The sequence below is a fragment of the Acipenser ruthenus genome, chromosome 22 (genome assembly GCF_902713425.1).
Source record: "Acipenser ruthenus chromosome 22, fAciRut3.2 maternal haplotype, whole genome shotgun sequence".
Classification (NCBI taxonomy): Eukaryota; Metazoa; Chordata; class Actinopteri; order Acipenseriformes; family Acipenseridae; genus Acipenser; species Acipenser ruthenus.
In genome coordinates this window covers 20,749,909-20,773,305 of record NC_081210.1, presented here as the reverse complement: position 1 = coordinate 20,773,305, position 23,397 = coordinate 20,749,909, and the positions used below count along the sequence as shown (strand labels likewise).

The 23,397-nt window shown below is 36.0% G+C and overlaps 1 protein-coding gene across 1 annotated transcript in view; it reads right to left on the bottom strand.

Moving 5' to 3' along the window:
- LOC131699533 (uncharacterized) overlaps positions 1–23,397 on the bottom strand; it is a gene marked incomplete at its 5' end in the record, with an annotated part of 129,608 nt that overhangs the window by 23,417 nt on the left and 82,794 nt on the right. The window lies entirely within an intron of this gene.

Below are 23,397 nucleotides of genomic sequence, written 5' to 3'. Positions count from 1 at the left end.
TACATGATAAAATAGTTTTTAATTTCATCACTTTTCAGGAGGAATGAAGCATTATTTCAATGAGCTGTAAGGGTACCAACAAATTTGAGCACGTCTGTATATATACAGTATATATATATATATATATATATATATATATTGTCATAAATTTCGAGACCTTCGGTCTCGTAATTTATAAACTGTCACAGAAACCCGAGATGGAATTGGTTTCCTGTAACTCACTGAAGAGACCCATCTATTTTTTTTTTTTTTATAATACATGGATAACCTTGTGATAATATTAAAGAAGATGAGGTTCAGCAGTACAGTTCAGTTTTTTTAAACATAGTATTTCAATGCTGTACAGACGTTCTGTGTCGTTATCAGTTAGTGCTTCAGCTTTATTTGGATGATTGCCTTTAACTTGTTTTAATGTCCCATTCCTTTCCAGTTTCTCTGAGTTACGAAAGTACCAGCTTTACATCTTTTTTTTTTTATGTATTCTCATTTTGTTGATCATTAATGAACATTTCTGTACTGTGGGTGTTGTTGAGTGATTGAAAACAAGACATTTTATGTTTTTTATGTTTGAATTGAAAGTGATGGTCTCAAATGGGTCAAAGTTCAAGTATATTTTCCTCTAGCGGAATTATCCCTTTTTGACGTCAGTTCTGTGGTTTTATGCCCTTTGTTTAGAATGGCTCAGTATGCAAATATAGCCTTCATCCGTATATATATATATATATATATATATATATATATATATATATATATATATATATATATATACACACACACTGTTTAAAATCGAGATTTAAGATTATAAAGCCCTGTTAACTTTTAGAGGGCGTCTACCCTGAGATAGTGACGGAACCTGATTGTCTGAGATGATCTGTGAGGCTTAAAATTCAAACAATGGTGTAAAACAGACTGTTCAGTCTCACAATGGTTTTGTATCTGCTAGTGTGCATGTCCTCTTGGACTCTTTCCTTTATAATCTACCACGATATAAACATAAAAAAAACATTTTTGTTGACATTCAAAGAAAGCAAAAAGGACAACGATCGTGAGACACCAGAAGATCAGTTTATGCCTATCCAATTATCACCCAGCCAAACCAAAGCAATTCTGTGATCTCTTGACATTTAAGGGACAAATCTCACACACAGATGCTCACAAACAAAAAGGTTGGGCTCTCTCATACCTCCCCTTCTCATTGTTATTCATTGGTCCAGAGAAGCTAAGACGAGCCTCACAGTTTTCATTTAATCGGGTTCTAGTGGGGGGTTGGGGGGTGTCAGGAGTCATCTCACTGTATCGCTGTATCGGAGCAGATATGTAGCAACGCCTGTCAAAAGAGATTAGCAAGCCCTTGTCAAGGTGGAAGCAGCAGGGTGGAATGAAACCTGAAGCTGGGTTAAGTAATTGGGTTCTTGTTCAATAAAAGTGGATGGCGTGTTGTGTAATGAAAGATACTTGGTGCACAGATGTCTGAATCCAAACAACCTATAGGTTTTTTTTCACTGGAAAGATAAGGATGAAAGTGATTTATTTTGATCTTTGAAGAAACTTAATACAGATGACAGGCAGTCTTAACTGTTTTCACGATTTTGAGTAATTGTGTCTGTGTAATTTTGCCTAAGGAAAGGATTTAGCCTGAGAATTCAGCATTTCCTTAGATAAGACTGAGTGTGCCCAGCGTAGTGTAACACGTTGTATTCAGGTGTGTTATAACCTAAGGGTGCCCCCCTCCGATATGACATTTCTGTTATCCGTCTGGATTTCCTAAGTACATGTGACCTTTCAACACTTTTAAGATAAAAACCTCTGCTATTATATTTTTATAGTCACTGCTTTCAGATAATAAAGCCCAATGCAATACAAATAAGGACATGCAATGAGCTGTAAGGCAGAATTTGTTAGAAATATAAGTAACGACCTATGATGCAACTGCACATTATAATCCTGAAAGTTCTGGTGATCTGATAAACCACAAAAAACATTGATGTGCATACATGGTGTGACTTTGTATTACAAATTGATCTTTGTAATTTAGAATAAAAAAGGTTATGTCTTTAATTACATTTTGTAACAAAAGTTCTCAATGTTATCTGTCTACGATAAAATAAATGGCTAAATTATCTTTTTTACCCAAGGATACATTTTAATAACTGCAGCGGGGTCCCTGGGTGACTGACTTGGTAATGCCATGGTCATGTGGTGTGCAGACCGAGTCATACAGTCAGGGGAGTCCAGGGGTCAGTAGCTCGTTGACATCCATTGTAGAGCTCCTGGGTATAAAGAGACAGTTGGCTTGGGTGTAGGTTTGGAGGATGGCCATTGGTCTTCAGTTCTCCTGAGTTGTTGTGGGGATTTGGAAGTACTAGACTTGCCTTTTCTGTATTGCTATTCAATAATTTGAAACTCTGTGAGCAGTTAGTTCAAACCTACTAGAGGTTAGGTTTCATATCTATACTAAGTTCACCATTTAAATATTCCTTCATAACCAGTCCAAGTGAAGAGTTTCTGTTCATTGTCAGGGCACAGACAGGGCTTCTAGGGAGGAGCAATTGACAGTCTTCTCATACCAACACCCCATGAGAAAGACACTCGTCCTTGTGAGTCTTGGAGAGGCAGTATTGTTTTGTTATTTAAGTCACATTTTAGTTACAACTGAAGTTTGCATTTAATGGGCAGTACGAGGGGGGATCCACTTCTGTTAAATGTATGAAGTGAAAGTTTTTCAAGGTAATAGCCAAGATTTATTCAATCAGCCATGTTAAAACCTACTACAGAGGCCTTGAAAAGTTAAATGGTGTGTACAGCTTTAAATGAGATTCCCATCAATTCCGGAGGCTCGTGCACAGCTGGGTGATCAACAGAGCTGAACACTGTAGAAATAAAAGCACCTTGTGAACACTGGGATAGAGACTAACAAAGTGATAAAGGAAAGCTAACTGTACGTTTCAGGTAAAGTAAATAACAGGAGTCTAGGTCTGTGGGTTTAAAACCAAAAACTATGGGTCACATTTTAGTTTAATCGTTCATTATTGGCCATGTATAAATGTAACGTGTGTTGACAATCATGAACATGTAATACACGTTTTTCAAAACAATCTTTGACAGCTATTAATGGGATATTTTATATTATACAACAAGCGTTGAGAGATCTAGCAATGACTTACTTTTTCATGATCATTGGCCCTGAGTGAATATTTATTTATTCATTTACTTTTTGTTTTTACTGATTCTGTCTTGAATTCATTTAAATCCAACTACTGAAGTAATGGGATAATTGCTTTGTTCCAAATAAAGGAAAGCAATTCTTTGAATTCAGTTGTTTAATTTAGGTTTAACATACTTTTTCCCTCCATGCATTATACTTGTCATATAAAAAGAATACTGCTGTGGTAATTCTACTCATGAGGATAGCTGTAAACAACCTTTGGGTTCTGCTGGTTTATTTGGCTATCCTTATCATGGAATAACTACAGCACTCTATGAACGTTCAGTGTCTATCTTCTGTGCATCTACATTTTCCTCATATTTAATGTCTTACCTGTTTAATATCCCATTATGTGTGTTCAGTATCATTATATGTTGCTATTTCTGCTTAGATCATCAGTTGTCATATTCCATCAGGAATTGCTTCTTAGACAATGTCTGTGCAACACTACTTACTCCACAAGCATGTGCAACACTGATATGCTTCCCCACCATTGTTATTTACAAGTCTTATAGCTCATTTATATAGCCTCCAGATATTAGTAGATAATTATTTACAAAATATAATGTATACCACATTTACCAATGCATGTTAAACTAAAGTAAAGGAAATAAACCTGCAGTCCAGGGACTACTTATGCACCTTGAGCAAATATTAAGCAATGCCTGGAAAATAATCAAATTTAGGCCACTATTTTCCATTTACACACTCCTGAAGCAGTAAATATGCTAGGCAAACTACACATAACACACAGAAATTTCCACCATCAATGAGCTACTAGGAACTGTACGAGCATTGATGGGCCAAATGGCAACCTGTTGTTAACTTTTGTTCTCATGTTCTTAATTCAAGGTATTTAGTTTTAGAAGATAATTCTTATGTTAACTTGTATAATAAATATTATTTTCTTTATAGATGTTGGCTTGTGGGGGATGAGGTGGACTTATTTTGAAGCAGGCTTGTAGTTATTGAAGGAAATAGATTTTTACTTCTTGTCAGCCTTTTTGCAGATTCATTTTTCAAACTAAATTGAGCTTTCTTGGCAGCAGTCAAGCAAATCTCCACTATTTCCTTACATTGTTAAAATATTCAACATGCTCTTCCAGATGGCTGGTTGAATAACAGTTCTCATTTTTTATATTGTTGTGACGAGAAGCTGACCATTTTGAATGTACATTTATTCTTGATATCTCTCATTGATAGTTTCACCAGAATTGAATTGTGTTGGGTTGCTCATATATGAAAATTGTTCAGGTAAATGAGGTACAGTGAATAAACCATTCAATTACTATGAATACACCACTATGTATGTGTTTGGATTCCTAAAATTAACCCAACATGCTCTTAGAATTGTAAATGATTGTGAATCTTTTTAAAAGCCCTTTGTTAGCTTGTCTGACACAAGAGACCGTGTTTAAAGACAAATCTCTATGGAGGGTTAATATTGTTATCTCTGACATAAGGAGAGATTCAAAACAATAATATGGGGTTTTGGGCTACCAAATGTATGGCCCCTTGAGTCTGTTAAAAATATGCTAGTGTTGGTTAACAAGTGTGATTTTCATAATTCTATCATGAATTTAGAGCAGGAATGGGAAACTCTAGCTCTCCTTGTCCAGGTCTTTGTTCCAACCATGGTCTTAATAAATAAGGCCAGGTCCCAATCAGTCAACTTCTTTGTTTTACCTGTTAAAACTGGAGTAGAATGGCACTTCAGGACCAAAGTTGTCAATGCTTACTACAGAGTATGCAAATTAATTGTCGATGAATAATGACATCATACCTTCATCAATGTTAGTGTATGTTTTTTATTTCTCCAGACATTTTTTCTGAACCAAAAGTTGCAATTTAGTGATTTATCCTTGAAATTTCAGATATGCCACAGGTTTATAGTTCAAGTTTGAAAACGCCCATGACATCAGGATTTAAGCCTAGTATGAACTGTTAGTCAAATATTTGGTTTTATGTGCCTTCCAAACCTTGCTCATGCAGTTAACCTTACTCCCTATGTACCTGGGCACTAGCTCAGATTAACAAACGCTTTTGGAGTTTGTTCTTTTGGCTGTGTTGCACAGACACTTTGAAATTAGTTGATTAAAGAATCATTAAAACCTGTCTAACCCAGACCCTCTACTTAACAGCATTCTATATAGTTCTGCATATTTCTTGGATCCAAATCCATATTGAAATTAATGGTGTTATACCCTCTACAATCTACAATTCTGGAATCTGGCATATTTTGTAATTCTTGTCTGCCTAAAATTAGTGTAAATTGGACCGTACAATCCAGCACCAACAACCAATATGGTTTTTCATATTATAATCAAGTGTGTTGCGTAAATAAGCACATCCTGTGGGTATGGAACAGTAATATCCTTGCACATAATGGAGAAAGTAAAATTAATGTAATCTGGCACAATTTTCCGGTCCCAATCGTTGTGGGATTAGACAGGTTTTACTGTATTTCACAGTAGATAGCTGTTCTATGTCTGTGTTTTAAATATAGTTGACAGTAGATAGATGTTCTTTTTCTTTCTCCAGTCTTAACACACTTATTTACTTTGGCCTATGGGGTTAGCCTGATGGCCTTGATGTCTAGGGATGAGTCATGACTGGGTATGCTAGTTTTGTTTTTAGTTTTTTTTTTTATTTCTCTTTTATTTGATTCGATTGTAAAATGTTTGATGGGTTCCAGCATGAAGTTATTTTATTAGGTTATATGGTTTTATTATGGATTGCCTTGAGATCATTTCTGATTATAGGTGATACATGTGAGTAACATCATTCATAAAGTCAGTTGGAGGAAAGAAAATTGGTTATAACGCCTTTGAGTATCAAATGTTGTCCTGTGCTAACTGGTTGAAGCAACTCCATGAAAAATATATACAGTGAAATAAGAAAGGAAAAGCACATGCATTTTTCCAATATGACTGTGAAATCTACTATTATAGAAGTGTTTTTATACTGTGTAACTGGTGTTCAACAACAAGTGACCATGTCAATCACATCAAATCCAGAGATTCTCACTGCAGGGTTCTCAACCATTCTTACCCTTTGGCAAATGCATCTTCAGTGTCCACAATCAACCAGATGTTAAGTGGGTCTGGGGAGAAAGAAAACCTTTGGAAATGAACAAGGGACAAACACAGCCTGAGGCTCCTATCTAATCCACTGCACCGGCAGTGCATAGTGGACCTTGCTTTTGTATATTTTACGAAGGAGTGTTATTAAAATAATTTCTATCAACATATAGTGTTTTGATGATTAAAGGCGTACAAAAGTATACCCCCGGAGCGTATTCAAAGGAATGTTTTAAAAGTTTATTGAAAATGTTTTCTAAATATTTTGAGAGGATGACTTGGAGGCTTAAGTGTAATGGATCTTCTATGCAGATGAAGGAATCGTATGCTTGATAACATTTTACATTGTAACATTTTACATTGTATTCATTTGCCTGCATGTCACTGGAATGGGAGTAATTCTATAGGATTTTTTTGTCAGACTATGTTAAAGGCAGGGGTGCAAACTGGTGCTAAATTATCAAACCCCTCCTAATCAAGCCCCTATCCCCCTGTTCTTCAATTCGTTTTTAGGGGTAGATGTACTAAGATGGGCCAGTCGCAACGCAAACATTTGCATTTTCATGCGACAATTCGCAAAGTACACATTTTGTCATATGTACTAAGAGAAAATATGCTAATGAAAAGAGCCGCAATATACTAATTATACAATCTAGCATTCCAAGAGTCATGCGACATTGTTCAAATAAATAGCGGGAGTTGAGTTGAGGTTTGCTGCAGCAGAGAGTGCCCGAAGGATAATGTCTATACAAGAATCAGGGTGCAAGAATCAAAATAACATTGTTTTTGTTAAATGTAAAATGTCATCTGTACATTGCATTCTGTTCTGTCTTCATTTTACCTATTTTAATGCTGTTGTACAATATCAAATAAAAGAACTGAAACGGTGTTTTTATATTAAATGAAAAGCAGTTTAATCCCATCAGATTCTATAGTGGGGCCCCTGCCTTCACCCCCCAAAAGCTTTTCATAATCATACAGAAGCCCCTCGCTAAACCGAACATGTTTGTCTGACATAAGGAGGTGTCAGGTTTAAAACAATACAATAAAATCGCACACACATACATTTATAGTGCTCAATGCATTTTAAATGTCAATCATTGCACTGAAATAACACTAATGTGTTTTGGGTAGGCTACACATTACATTATGTAAACATATAAATCTGTACAGTAGGCCTATACAGTATACAGTACAATAGTAAAATCAATTGAATACCTAGCACACTTTCTTTTTACTTTAGCATCTAGGCTACCGGTAACACAAAATAAATCATGCTGCTGCATTGTACACATTGGTGTACAATGTGAATATAAGATTATTTTAAATTGAAACTAAATGATTTTAGCATTTTTTTAAAAAGTATTATTATTTTTAACTTGGCCTACTTAGTAGCTTAGACAATTAACACAAAATACATCATGGTTCTATATAGATACTCAGAATGAGCTGGAGGGGTTAGTGGCACATGTGTGCAGCCTACTGATCCCAACACATTGGGGAAACCAGAAATGTCATAGCAATTTGTTTTCTAGGCTTGTAAGTACGCCCTGCTTTTAGTGAAAATTAGGTACTTCGGTGTTCACCTAAAAAATGCATTAAGCACAACTGGCAACGCATGAGAAAAAGTGAACTGGGAAATGCCAACACCAATTGTCTGTCTAAAATGTGCTTTCAAAAGTTCCTAACAAATTGATGCAATTGTAAGTCTCGCAATTGCCGGCAGCTTTAGTATATCTCTGTGACAGGTTGACCGAGTGATGATGTTCCCAGACCAGAAAGCTGACAGAGACACACAGGAAGTACTATGGGTGAAAGGCGCTCTAGTGCGCTGTTTTTATTCAGAAAAATAACAAAATAAAAAGGTTGTACACAATCTCGGAGCAAAATAAAAGTTTAAACAAAACACGTTTCGAACACAGAACACAAAACTGTAAACGAATACTGTGCTGGTCTGTCCGGCATGAGTAGCCTTTGCTTGCTTTCTTACTTACTTTTTACTTTTGGTTTAATTTTCGTATTCGTTTTTCCCATCTCTCTCACACACATGTTCCTCATCTCGAACACCCACCACAAACACACAAACAATCCAGGTTTATATACACGTGGCCATCTCTAAATTAACAACCAATTAATGAATTCGGAGACATCCACAGGGTTTTAGTGGGACAGGGCTATAACCCCATCCATGCTGCCAAACAATAACAAAGAAAACATTGCGTTCTTTAAATAAACACAAAATACATTTAAATCATACAATAATAGCATCACCCATTCCCAAACAATACATTTCCTTTTAAATAATAATACAATACACCACACTACATTTGAAATCATAATACATTCACCTGTGCTAAACAAGCACAACACATGTATTTACATGCAGGGCTTTGCCCTGCCCCCTCTCATTATGTGCAGAGCTTTCCTTCTGCCCTGCCACAATCTCATTATAATATTTGCAAACCCTCATTTGCACTATCTCCACTCCATTAATGCAAATTTATGCAGGAACGCCCATAATTACATATTCACCTAAGGCTGAACCGCAAAAAAAAGCTGCTGCCACAAAGCATTCCCTAAAAAGTCACAAATAGCATTGCGCTTGTTTAGTACATTTCACCCTAGAGCAACCCTTTAGTACATCTACCCCTTAGTGTTTTGTGTTACAGTAATGTTTAACACAATGTACTCCATATCTAATCATACCCATATTTGTAATCATGCTTACCTGCTTTATATTTTGCAAAAATTCTGCCACATCCCTCTCATCCATAGCAGGACTCCTAGCAACATTTTAAGTTCTGTTAGTCATGCAAGATCTAAACTCATTCTTCGCTTAGTATTTCATCATCTGTGTTTGCTAAGGAATACAAAAATAAATACAAAATGTAACATGTCTACTGATGCCAGAATTTAATGTTACTGGCACTATATGGGGTACCATGACGCCATAACGCCAAATTTGCAATCCTGGTTAATGGTCTGTGTGCACTCATCATAAAGTGCATTTTATGTATGTATTAAGCTTGTTACCTTTTGATCTCATGTTCAAGTATCAGTCTAAGAGTGTAGCATTTTCTGAAAATCCGATCATCTCATCCCAGGCGCTGTGGAATGTGTAAAATGGTGTGTGTGTGTGCCAGATCATTTATCACCTTCACGCTTGCATGCTAAACTCACAAAGTAAAGCAGATTGTTCAGCAATTAGGAAAGAAACTTTGATGCCACACAGTGATATATGTCATTGCCACCTAGGCTACATTTCAATAACGTCTCAGCGTGTCAGTGAATATACGACCAATCTGCAGACCTGTTAAACTGGACCATTCTTTTTTTCAATTTGTTTTTAAATGCCTCAACAACTACCATTCTAGTTATGTTCTGGTGCACTCATTACACTCTAACACCACATATAAAAGTAAATCTTTCTTTCTGCTGATAGATTAGAAGCCCAAGAACAGAGTTGGGGTAACTCGTTACTGTAATAATATTACTTTTGTTAATAACGAGGTAATATAACACGTTAGATTTTCAATGGGAGTAATAATGTTACAGTTACTTTCTGCAAAAAAATAAACAAGCTCTGTTATACACCTACATTGGTGGTATTTTATTTTTTTAAAGCCAAAGTACATTTCAGTTCAGTTATAACCCTAAATGTGAACTGCTTTTTATTGTATTTACAGTCAGCACCACACGCCGTCAAACCGGAAACACTAAACAACTCAGCTTATGGAAGTCCCTAAAGACCTAACTGCTGTTTTCCTTGAACACTTGGAAACCCTGAACATAACAGCTTCTTCTTCAGTAACCTAAGCTCCTTTTGATGCGATGCAACAAAGACACATTTAGATTTATAAACAAAACGTACTAGCAGTAGCAGATCAGGTGATCTAAGCACAGGTTTTAATTGGTGGAGCCCAGAGAGTTTTTTTCATCAGAGGAGGCACGCCTCCTATCTACTATAACCACACACAGTACAGTACTAGCAATGGTAGATGACGTAGTCTGATCGCTGGTTTTAATTGGAGGAGCAACTCAAACCCTCCCGCTCCCTGGTGAATCACTGCTTTACTGAGTATGCAGACGAATTGGGGTAAAACCTGTTTAGACTGCACTTGTAGATCTCTTGATCTACTCTCATGCACTGGACTTACCTGACCTAAGCACCATGTTACTGGATCCTCAGCTGATGCACTGTCCTTGCACTATTGCACTACTACTATGTCATTGTAGGTACTGTATAACTGGTTGTAATCCTAATTTGTTGCATCTTAGCTCATATTGTATTTTAGTATTATTTGCACTTACTGTAAACTATACTGTATTTAAATATTAATCTTGCATTGTAACCATGTCCATTGTAACCATGACCTGGTTAAGACTGTAACCCGCCACTGGTAAGACGTTTCTGTTTATTATGTACAGGAACCATTTGTTGTCTTATTATCCTACAGGGGTTAAGCGACAACTGTAAATAATAAAGCTGTACACTCCTGTAGCTTAACAGATGTAAATGTATATACCTATTTCACAAACTCAGTCTTGCCGTGCTTTCGAATTACCACCTCCTCCCCAACCACCACCACCTCCTCCCCAACCACCACCACCTCACTCCCCAACCACTACCACCTCACTCCCCAACCACCACCATCTCACTCCCCAACCACCACCACTTCCTCCCCAACCCCCACCACCTCCTCCCCAACCACCAACACCTCACTCCCCAACCACCACCACCTTACTCCCCAGCCACCACCACCTATAACCACACACAGTACAGTACTAGCAATGGTAGATGACGTAGTCTGATCGCTGGTTTTAATTGGAGGAGCAACTCAAACCCTCCCGCTCCCTGGTGAATCACTGCTTTACTGAGTATGCAGACGAATTGGGGTAAAACCTGTTTAGACTGCACTTGTAGATCTCTTGATCTACTCTCATGCACTGGACTTACCTGACCTAAGCACCATGTTACTGGATCCTCAGCTGATGCACTGTCCTTGCACTATTGCACTACTACTATGTCATTGTAGGTACTGTATAACTGGTTGTAATCCTAATTTGTTGCATCTTAGCTCATATTGTATTTTAGTATTATTTGCACTTACTGTAAACTATACTGTATTTAAATATTAATCTTGCATTGTAACCATGTCCATTGTAACCATGACCTGGTTAAGACTGTAACCCGCCACTGGTAAGACGTTTCTGTTTATTATGTACAGGAACCATTTGTTGTCTTATTATCCTACAGGGGTTAAGCGACAACTGTAAATAATAAAGCTGTACACTCCTGTAGCTTAACAGATGTAAATGTATATACCTATTTCACAAACTCAGTCTTGCCGTGCTTTCGAATTACCACCTCCTCCCCAACCACCACCACCTCCTCCCCAACCACCACCACCTCACTCCCCAACCACTACCACCTCACTCCCCAACCACCACCATCTCACTCCCCAACCACCACCACTTCCTCCCCAACCCCCACCACCTCCTCCCCAACCACCAACACCTCACTCCCCAACCACCACCACCTTACTCCCCAGCCACCACCACCTCACTCCCCAGCCACCACCACCTCACTCCCCAACCACCACCACCTCCTCCCCAAAATGATAAATGAGTCAAAATATATTAAAGAACTATTAACAAAGCATGCATTTAAGCTATTAGCAAGCTAGAAATTAACAGTTAATCAAGTGACCAGTTTATTTAATTCACTCACATTGGGTAAAGCAGTGGTTTTGCATAGAGCACCAGAAATTTCCTCTGTTTCATTTATTTTCTATTTAAAGGTGGAGTGAAATGACATAAAAAATGTAATTGTTGAGTGCAGCTAAACTTTCTATACATGTCCTGGATTTTCATTCACATGTGTTACTTATAAAGTGGAAAAAAGGCAAATTTGCGGTTAGACCTTTTTCAAAAACCTTTGAGACCTCCACCCAGAAAAGTGCACCTGCGTGACGTCACACCAGGACAGTCACTGTTGTAAACAAATGCAGTAGATGGAGGACAGAAGTGAAAGCGATGTTACCGGTTTGGATGTTTTAGCATCTTAAATCAAACAGATCAGAAATGTTGTGCTTTCATTTATATTGGCTTCACAATGTAAAACAACAACAACTAAAAAGCTTGTTTAGATTCACACTTACTTTATTTACTCTCTCTTCCATGGTTGTTGTAGTCTGTTGATGGTAGAGTAGCACATGACAGGTTTTTTGTGTCAGTTTCAGGTTTTTTAATTTAAATTTGTTTCTTGGCAGTATTTTCACGCCTGCTTTTAGTGAAAAGCTTGTGCCAAGCATCCTTATTCAGACGGTGAATTTATTTGGAAGAATATCACTTGATTGCTGCATCTATGCATCCCTGCTGTAGCACATTAGTGGAATTTAATTGTTAATCAAACAAGAGGTTAAATTATCAATTGTATGTTTCGACTACGCCACCCTCAATAAAGGTGAGGGACCTCTAATTATCTCCCGCAGAGGTATTTAACTGGGCAGAACATCAACCCGATAACCTTCACTGTTGATATATAGACTATGTCTTGCTGCAAAGGTTCTTAGTCACTCGGTCAGCTGACACCCTTTAAATATAAACAAATAAACAAAAAAGAATACAGACTCTACCGTCTTTGTTTCGAGACACAAAGAACAAAGCAAAAAGGTGCGTTCTACCAGGTCAGAAACTCTGTACAAAATAGCCAGTCTCTTGTTTCTTCACTGTAGGCTTTTTAAAAGCCAAGTAATAGACACAGAGTGCGTCGGATCTCCCTAGCAACAGATCAGCCGCAATTTAACATGCAAAACAAGTACAGTAATACCTGTCAACTTATGAAAACACGAGAACCAGAGGTCTCCTTTTTTGGACTTACTGCACAACTTTCTCTGAACAAATCAATATAATAATTCTTACATATACAGTAAATAATACTTTATTCTTAACTTGTAGCCTATTAGAATATGATATAGCCTACATCAACATCATAAAGTAGCCTAAGACATTTTTGCAGTTTGGATGGGGAAAATAATAATAAATAAATAAAGTTGAAGTTTATATTAAGATTGGCGATCTAAATAATCCAGAGGCAGAAAATCTTACGCAGGAGTGTCCCGACGAAATCGAGAGACTTCACAGGAATGCATACGAGAATGTGACATAACGTGATCATTTTATCACATTATTTATTAATAATGTACATGGGAGGCTGTTGGCTATATAATTGTGTTACTGTTTCATCAAACAGTAAGAGATAATTATAATGCAATAATAGGATCATGCCCTTACCCTCTGCACCTCTCTTTTCCTGGCAGCCTCTCGAGTCCCAGTGATTTTACTTTTTTTTTACCAGAAGAAGAATATGCTGTCCTGCAGGAATCATCCGGATAAATGGATGGTACTTAAATTGAAGGTGAATAGAATCAGAAAAACAACTTAAGAGGAAATTACCTTCAAATGTTGCCAAATTAAATGAGATATCTCCCATAGTTAAACTGGATGCTACTACAGTATTTGAATCCATTACCACCAAGTTTATATGTAATTGTCATCCCTTTACTTAAACTGTCATTACTTCAACTGTTAATGTGTCAAAGTATTTGAGATGTCAACTTCATAGTTTACTGTTACATAAAATCTAACTACACCCTTCACTTTGACCTGTGACAAAGTGACTGACATATTGTCATCATGTGACTTTTTTGGTTTTCAGATGATAAATACCTAATGCTTTGACACATTAGCCTCATATCTCTGTGACCATTTGAGGTACATGTTTGCAGGGTCTAACACTGTATTCATTTTTTTGGTGACTATTGAGGTGAGGTGAGTTAAGTTTCTCGGGTATAGAGACAGAGCATTCTTTTATTCAAATATTTGCTATGCATCTGTATTATAAGCTTTTCTCAATTGTGTTCAATTATAAACCATTTCACTGACACATTGTTTGAACCATTGGCTATATCAATTACACAGATCATCTTCATGTTATAATTGATTTATAAAGTAAAACGTTTTAAAATTGTTGCTAAATGTATTTTTATTACTACTAAATATATTATGATTGAGTGCCACACTATATATATATATATACTGTATATATATATATATATATATATATATATATATATATATATATATATATATATATATATATATAATAGATGCTTTTTTGCCGTCACATTTATAAACATAAATCAAAACGATAATAAACAAATACAAAATAATACAAATGCTTTGCCCTGCCCCATTTTATATGTGGAGGGCTTTTCTACCGCCCTGCTACAAATGGTCTCGAGGAGTCAAAGTATATTTTCCTCTAGAGGAATTATCACTGGCATTAGCATTAGTTTATTTCCCATATTCCATACCGTATTGGTGATGGTTGACCTGTAATTTAACTGCAAAGTTGGCTGGCCCATTGTGTTGTTACTACTGGCTAAGCTAAACAATCATTTGATCTATTACTCTAATAAATCCTGGGTAAAATGATGCTGACATTTGTAATCTTATCACCTGCTGTGATTATTTACAGTGTTTTTTTTATTTTATTTTATTTTCAACTCTGTCGGTAATAAGCTCTTTCTAAAGGATGGATTATTATAGTCAGAAAAGTTAATTTCGTGGATGAACTTTACAGAACAATTGGATTCCAGGTACCCCCAGGCTTTAACTGTAGTTATCAGGCAGAAGTAATATGAGATTTACCAAGCTAAGTTGATTTTGACATTGAACCGTGAGTAGAACCCTTCTAGGTACCCATTGTTTACCAATTTTAAACAATTATGACGGAAGGGTATGGTCACAAAGTCTATTTTGATAAAAGATAGCTATATTAAAAATGAAATATTGGATTTAAGTTTAATTTATCCACTAGATTGTCACAGAGCCAGCACATATTACATTGATGGACGTGATTCCTGGTGTAGGAAGATGATTTGTTCCGAGTCAAATTAGACACTAGGGGATCTTCTGACTATAATACTTCATCAACTGCTGAAGTAACTTGTTGAAACTGGTATTTTCAAGCTTGTGTGACGTTTAAGGATAAAAGTTGTAAGGATGTTTCTTTTTAAAGACGAATCCTATATCGTTATACTTACAAGAGGGTTATGTCTTATCACTTTCAGAGTGATGTTTTGTGTTTCTCAGTAAGGCTTATAAAAAATGTTTTGCAGATGATTTACACAGTCATCATCAAAAGATAAAGGTGTATGAAATAATACATGACATTTGAAGCAAGGCTTTTTAACAAATTGTGTCACAAAAAAAAGATTACTGGTGTGTTTACTACATTTAAAAGGTTTTTTTCTTATTTACTAAATATTATCATCCTCGGGATGGGAATTGCAGATTTTTTTAACCTGGTTCCATTAACATGATAGGCTGTGACATCAAGAATACAACTTCCCAACTTCCCACTTGACCACAAAGTGGAGGGTACCTGCTGTTAAGACCTATACTTCTAACAGCATAGTACGGAAAACATTCATCATTGGCTCATTAATAGAGATGACAGAATGATGAGACCTCTTGTCAAAGGCACTTTGACAAGAGGTCTCATTGTTATTTTGACAAGAGGTCTCAAAAGTTATTGTATTTCTTGCTCTTATTGTATTACTTGTATTGTAACACTTGAAATGTATTTGCTTACGATTGTAAGTCGCCCTGGATAAGGGCGTCTGCTAAGAAATAAATAATAATAATAATAATAATAATAATAATAATAATAATAATAATAATAATGAAAGGGTTAATGCACTCTTGAAAACTGTATACAGGGCACTGAACTGTTTAGAATGTGTTTTGCATGCATACTATTTGTTTAGTTGCTTTGTTATTGTATTAATTAGTACTTATACATAGTCTTTAGAGAGCACAGTAAGGTAGTCTTATTGTAAGACTACCGTCTGTGCATACAATGGGGTACCAATGGATTAAGTGGTGACTAATCAACTAATTAATAGAGGAGCTGGAACAACAAGGTGACATAAAGGAATGAACGATACAACAGTGAAACCTATCTGTTAAAATGACAACAAAATGTATCAAAATAGTACACCTTGGAGGGCTAGCCATCTGGACTTGTTAATTATGAGTCAGTGAACAAATGCATCTCCCAGTACGCTTGCTTTATTGTCTGAGGGGCTGCACAGAAACTGTTTAGCTATTCAAAGACTAAATTCATTGCAGATCAGTTTTGCTTATCATTAATGAATCCGTTAAAAGCTAAAACTAATTGGTAGCTAATAAAATTAAGTAGCACAGAATGCTTGCGTTCCAATCTATACATAATATTTCGGATGCATTCATTTTTAATTGTTTACCTCCCTCCATAACAGATGTGATTCGACCTTTAGGTAGTTATCTTAGCCTAAGGACACATCAGTACCAGTGAGTTGCAAAATCTTACTTAGAGAATTGGGGAAAGCAGGAGCTGAACACCCCAGGCCATTTCGTCCACAAGGTTAAAACCGTTGCAGAGCTGTCAGTTTAATAAATGAGTTGCCTGCTTTGGTTTGATCAGCATCGTCAGAACTGATTGCAAAAAAAAAGTTTTGCTGATTTCAGCGGAACGTCTTGATGAAAAGTGAAAAGAAAAAAAGTCAAATGGTATAAGGTCAAGGTGAATATTTTCTGACACTGTTTCTACAGAATGCATAACGGTATTATTGTGCCGTAGTACATTTTGATTAGAATAAAATTTCTTATTCATATTGAACCAACCCTTTGGATTTTGTTTGATCTGAAGTTACATGCAGGCTTTACATTTATTACATTTGATGTTTTGCCTTTTGCTGAAAATAAAAAAATATGGAATACGCTAAAGAGGCTTCAAGGGACCACGATTTTTGCAGCTCATGTGCCCTGTTTTCCATGCAGGCACTTGAAGGCAGACTTGCCTGCCTGTCTAAGGAGCGTTCTGCATCCCTTACACTGGCACAGCAGTCTCATCCATTCCCATCGCCCCCTGCAAAGCAGACGGCAACGTACCCTTCCCCTAGATCCTCTTCAAGAGGGTGGGAGTGATGCCAAACAAAGATCCCTCCCTCCGAAGAGGAGCAAACGCCACGTGCCAAGTCCTCTATGGGCATAGTTAGCCAAATGAATAAGCTCTATTCCTTTTTGGCTCAAAGATGCTAATATCAGTGCTTGTAGTACCAGACAAAGTGAAATAAACACTTTTGAAAAGTAAAACAAATGACTTTGTTTATTCATAAGTTTAAAAAAAATCAGTAAAAGGTTTATGAGCATTATCAGACCTGGCATTCAAAGTATAGTCAAACATCTATTATAATACATTTCAACAGAAACATTTAAACACAATTAATTTCCTATTTTATGCACCATGAAATTCACCTGCATAGTTACCATCCCTATTGAGTGCATTGCTGTCAGTTCCAGTGTAGTTTAGATGAAAACAATGACACAATGATCATTTTCCCGATTTTTTAGAAATTAATTTGAAGAAAAGAGAATCCTGCAGCAATGTTTTTGTAGACACAGCTTAGCTGTTTTGAAGAATGTAACTTGAAGAAAGGTGTCTGAAGTACTTTGTCTTCAAGCAGATAAAGGATGTTTTTGTTATTTATATTATTTTTCAAGCGATTACTGGTTTAGTTACAGTTTTAAGTTTCATTTATTTCTTTTATTTATAGCAAGGTCTCACAATTACCAACAATTTTACCTCAGACCAGCTATTAAAAAGAGTTGAGGTTAGCACATGTTTCAATATTAGTCTTTGGTGTGTTTGTAGAAAACTTTTTTTTTTCCAATTGAAGTTGCTTACAGGAGAGATTCAGTGTTTTTCAAATATAGCGTTTTAGTACTCTTCAGCGATCTTCACAGGATTCAAAGTGGTGATCAGTGCTCCAGATAAGGTTTTAGGTGTGGGAGTAACTTACCCTCTAATTTTAACTCAGAGAAAGTAAAATGTATTTTCAGGGGGTAAAATGCAACATTACCTTGAAGACTTTAATGGTAATGGGGTAGGTATTAAAAAAGAGCCTTCCATTTTAACTGCAATGTTACTTTGAACTACTGTACAACCACACACATATTCTACAAGGTTCTTTATCGACTCAGCGCATTGTTTTTGAGGTATCACCTAACTCTGCAAATTAAGTACGTTACTAATATTTTAACATTAAATTCTTAAACTCAGTGAACGTGTTATAACTTCAATATGAAGCTATACAGATAAATAAAATAATGAAATGCATTAACACGTTATAAAACAGTTTGTTTAATATTTGTTAAATATAATTAATAATATTATTACACAGCGCTGGACGAAGCTTTTCGGTTCCAGTGGTTTGATTTCATACGCACAACAAATCAAAACTACAGAACCAATGGGCTGATCTAATAGATTTGCACATGACTGTACATCAAAGTGCTCTTTTTATTCCTTATTTTATTAAATCACACCACTTTGCTCTTGCTTATAGATTTATTAAATGTGAACAGATGTTTTTTGGGGAGCAGTTTGGTATAACAATACCTGCTTCATACCTGTATACAAGAGTTCAGATTAATCCAACGAGGAATTCGGAAGTTAAAAGTTAAACAGCATGGGGTCTATTTTAATGATACATGGTGGAAGTACAGTGAGTCCCATAGGCAGCTCTTTAATTTCTTATTTATAAGCGTACTTATTAAAAAGATAAATAGATGTACAAGTTGTTTTACTGTATAGATCATGCAAATAGATCCCTCTGTGTGCTGAGCATACAACTCACTTGCAAGCTTTGTAAATAGGGATCATTGTATTTGATCCCAGACCCGACCATCAGAAAACAAATTTCCCCATCAGTCTATAACAAAAGATATTTAAAAATATCTATCTATCTACCAATCTATAATAGTATAGTAGCTCAAAATACGTGGTGCTTAATGTTACAAATATGAAGGTTTGTATAAGGCAAAGTGTCTAAGTTGTGAAAAGCTTGATGCCTGATATTGGTTGACCTTTTCCTAAGAAAAGAAGTGATTATCGTGGGTTGATTGGTAGTTTGTCAAAAGTTGTCAGTGCATTTTCTATAGCGCAACAGTGTAATATGTCATGAAGGAAAGAGGCTAAATATCAGATATATATTTCTATAAATTAGCAGTTCTCTTGAGTAAGTGATCATTCTATGATGGTGTCATTATAAGAGTGAACCTATAAATCACTTTGAAATACCCATTAGTGATTAATTTTCTTTGTGTGACAGTCCTTGTAGGTCACCTGATAATTTTATCTGTACCTTGTTAAAAAAAATTATGAATTGCTGCGTTGAAATATAGTATTAATGACACCCCAGCAGATTGCAGGTGGTATGAATATGGAAGCTCTTGTTTTTGGCTTTTTTTTTTGGTTACAAGTGTAATCCTGTCTTAAAGCTGCAGTGTCCCATAATGTCCCAACTCTACATGAAAGATTAATTCCATGGTTTGTTTACTATAGTCTTAAACTGTATTTAGCTTTCTGTATTTGGGATGTTACAATACTACAATACATTGATTCATTTTGAATTACTATTGGTGATGATTGTATTGTGCCTAGCTTTTTAAATATGATGTCATTTAATAAATAATTTTGTTTACCACATAAACGTGCCTTAATATGCACAATATATACAATAATGTTACATATGCTCTCTCTATATATATTTATGTTTGATTTGGAATGCACATACACCCCTCTTCTTTTAGAGCGACTTTAAATAAATGATTTATCTATAAACAAGTTTATTTTTTATATTTGCAATCAAATCCTTTTTTTTTTTAAATAAGGTGCTTTCATCTGAGTTCAGGAGTTGCTGTTCTGTAATAGTTTCCTATCACTTTGGATTTTTCTAGTAATACACTGTGCCTGGTGCTAGCATAACTGTACGTTGCATATATCTATGGCACGCAACTAGAACTGAATAAAAATGAGTAATTGCAAAAAGGACAACAATTGCAAAAATGTGAGGGAACAATAAACAATGCTACCCACTCTTTAAGTCTGGTCTTTCCTGAAAGTTCTATGTTCTATGTTCTATTATTATTTTGAACTTGAGTCTGTGTGGTCTACTTCTCGAAGCTCCATGCAAAACATGTGCGTTACGTTTTTTATGGTGATTATTAAAGCAGACCTTTCAGAACAAATTGGCCCAAATAAGCCAAATTCAGTTGGTTTCATAAACCTCTAAAGCACTAATCTTGCCCTACCTTACCCTAGTCCAAGATAAGTGCTTTTCAAGGTCTGTGAAACCACCCCTTAAATGGAGTTCTGCAAATCATATTCATCAAATGTTTTAATGCAAACATGTTTTAAAGTGTTAGCATTGTCTGATAGAATACAGAACACTGTGTGAATTACCCAGTATTTCATTAAGCCAATTTATTCTGACTTGACATAATCACTGACCTATACGGTGCCGAATTGTTGGAAGTATAACTGATCATGTCAGCAGGTTTTAAATTTTACAAAAGATGTGGAGATATACGCACATAAAATATGAATTGTCCCAACTTCTGATGGGATTCTACAAGCTTCTTTGGGGAACAAAGGTATGTTGTGTGTGCTTGCAGTGTTTCCAGCTGAATACTAAACACTCAATGCTGTGGGAAGCCTTCTCTTAACCCTTTAACCACATGCTAGGTTAACGTCACTTGAGAGGCATTATACACTCAAATGGCTAATTTTCAGCAATGGGCAGGCAGACATTTCTGGCAAATAAAAACTAAAAACGCAGTTTACAGCTTCAACATATTGGATACAGGTGTTTACAGTTTTAATATTAAAGATACAAACTCTCCTACTAAAAACATTTTTAAATCATATGTGAAGTGCTAGTAATATAATTCAGTTCATAATGTGCATACAACACATACATTACATATAGTATATAAAGGGCATACCAGTGTATAATGCAGTCTGTAAGGTGTAGTGCACCTCTTGTTTTCACATGACTTTAAATTGAAAACACTACCTGTGATAAAAAAAAAAAATCTCCCCTACTTTTACCCTTTCTTACCTGTATCTATTAAAAAAAAAAAACATGTTTTAATGTTCCCTTAATCAGCACTGCTTATTATTATTTGTTTATTTAGCAGACACCTTTATCCAAGGCAACTTACAGAGACTAGGGTGTGTGAATTATACATCAGCTGCAGAGTCACTTAAAGGTAAAGGAGGTGGGATTTGAACCGGGGACCTCCTGGTTACAAATCCTTTTCTTTAACCACGGGACCACACAGCCTCACATATCTGACAGAGATATGTTTTTATATATTTAATAATATAATAGAGCTAACAAGTATGTAAACAAATGTTTTTTTCATAAATCCAATAGGAAAATATTTACCTTTTGAATACCAGTCTAAAGAAGTTTTAGGTTGATGAGTAGAACGATGATAAATAATTAATTAGGTTAAGAAACTAAGAGAGACTAATTAGAATTAAGAAGACACGTCTTTCAGCACAAAATAATAAATTACCTATGTGTTTAAATTAAAAATCTCTTTTTGATAGTACAAATAGTTTAGTTTCTAGATTGATATGCGACCATGCTGGATTGAAATCTGATTGCCACATCAAATGAAATAAACAAATAATAATAATGCGTACATCCATCAGCAGCAGATCAAAGATCAGATCATGTCATCTCCAGTTAGGAGTGCAGGCTGGCAAAACGCAGTCTCTCCAATTTGAGCTGATGGTGGAAGTTCTCTAATGAACGTCCTATTCAAAGAACTCAACTTGTATTTATACCAGGGTTTTCAATTGGCAAGACAAATGACTCAGTCAGGTTCCCATTCCACAAAAGTGTGTCCTACACATGTATTTCTGTGTTTTGTCAAACCAACAGACATAAGACTTGTCGGTCACTCAAAGTGAAGAACATTCTTATTTTTTTATTTAAATGGGGAAGAAAATAAAAATGTAATATTAGCATAATAAAACCCATCAAGTCTATTGTATTTCTTGAAAACCTTCCGTGATATTTTACAATTTAAGCAGATGATTGCTTTATTTAGCCTGAATTTTCTTACTTTTAGCTTCTTAAGTGCTTTAATTGTGTATGGGCTGGTTGAATAGAACATTCCATTAATATGGGCCATTTCTTAATCGTTTATTCACCCCTCTAAAATGATTAAAGCTGATGTTAGAAGTTCATTAAAACAGAAAAGATTACACTCATTAAAATCCCATTAAAACTATCTCACTACTATGATTTATTCTGTCAATATTCCATTGGGGTTGGTTTTTAGAAGATGGAGGGGGACTATTTGAGCACACTAATTTGGATTGTATGCCAAAGTGTTGTTTAACACTTTCAATTTAAGGTTCCCAAATATTATTTATTCTCTGAACACCTATCCCATACCACTCTGCTGAATGCACAAAAGTAAGTCTGTCTTGTTCATCTTTTTTTATTAGTCAGAGCATAACCTTTACACTGGGAGTAATCATTAAGGTTTCAGGTCCCATTACCTTTAACCCCTTTGGGATTTCAACTGTAACAAAACTTGGTTTGGGACCTCATTGTTTCAGTTCTAGAACCCTGTGGCGGAGTGTCCCGCCCCTATTTATTATTATTTGTATTTTTGTTTGCGGCGCGGGTAAAAGCGCTGCGTCTTTTATTGTTATATTTAAAAACCCTGTGAGGATGCATGGCTGATCAGCTACTGATTATTTAACTAGCTGACAGTCATGCATCCTTACCAAACGCATGCAGACTCTGGCCGAGGGATAATAAGATAATTACCAACTAGTTAATCCCTCGGCCAGAGTATATAAACCTGCAGCTCTCTGCACTTGTTGTTGGGTGTACAGAGGAGAGTACGGGGAGCGGAGAGAGCGAGTCACATTTGGAAAAAACAATTGCTAAAACGTGCTGGATTCTCCAGCACGACACTTACTTGTTTGTTTGTTGATTCGTTTGGCCCTTGTGCCCTTTTGTTTTGTGTTTTGTTGTTTTGTTTAAATCATTTATTTTGTTTGTTAATAAATACGCTGAGTGCTACTGCACTCAGCTTCCCCCCCCCCCCCCCATCCACTGTTTGTGATTCAGTTACTTCCTTGTCCGTGACGTCATCACCCTCACCACTGCGAGCCAGACTGTCACAAAC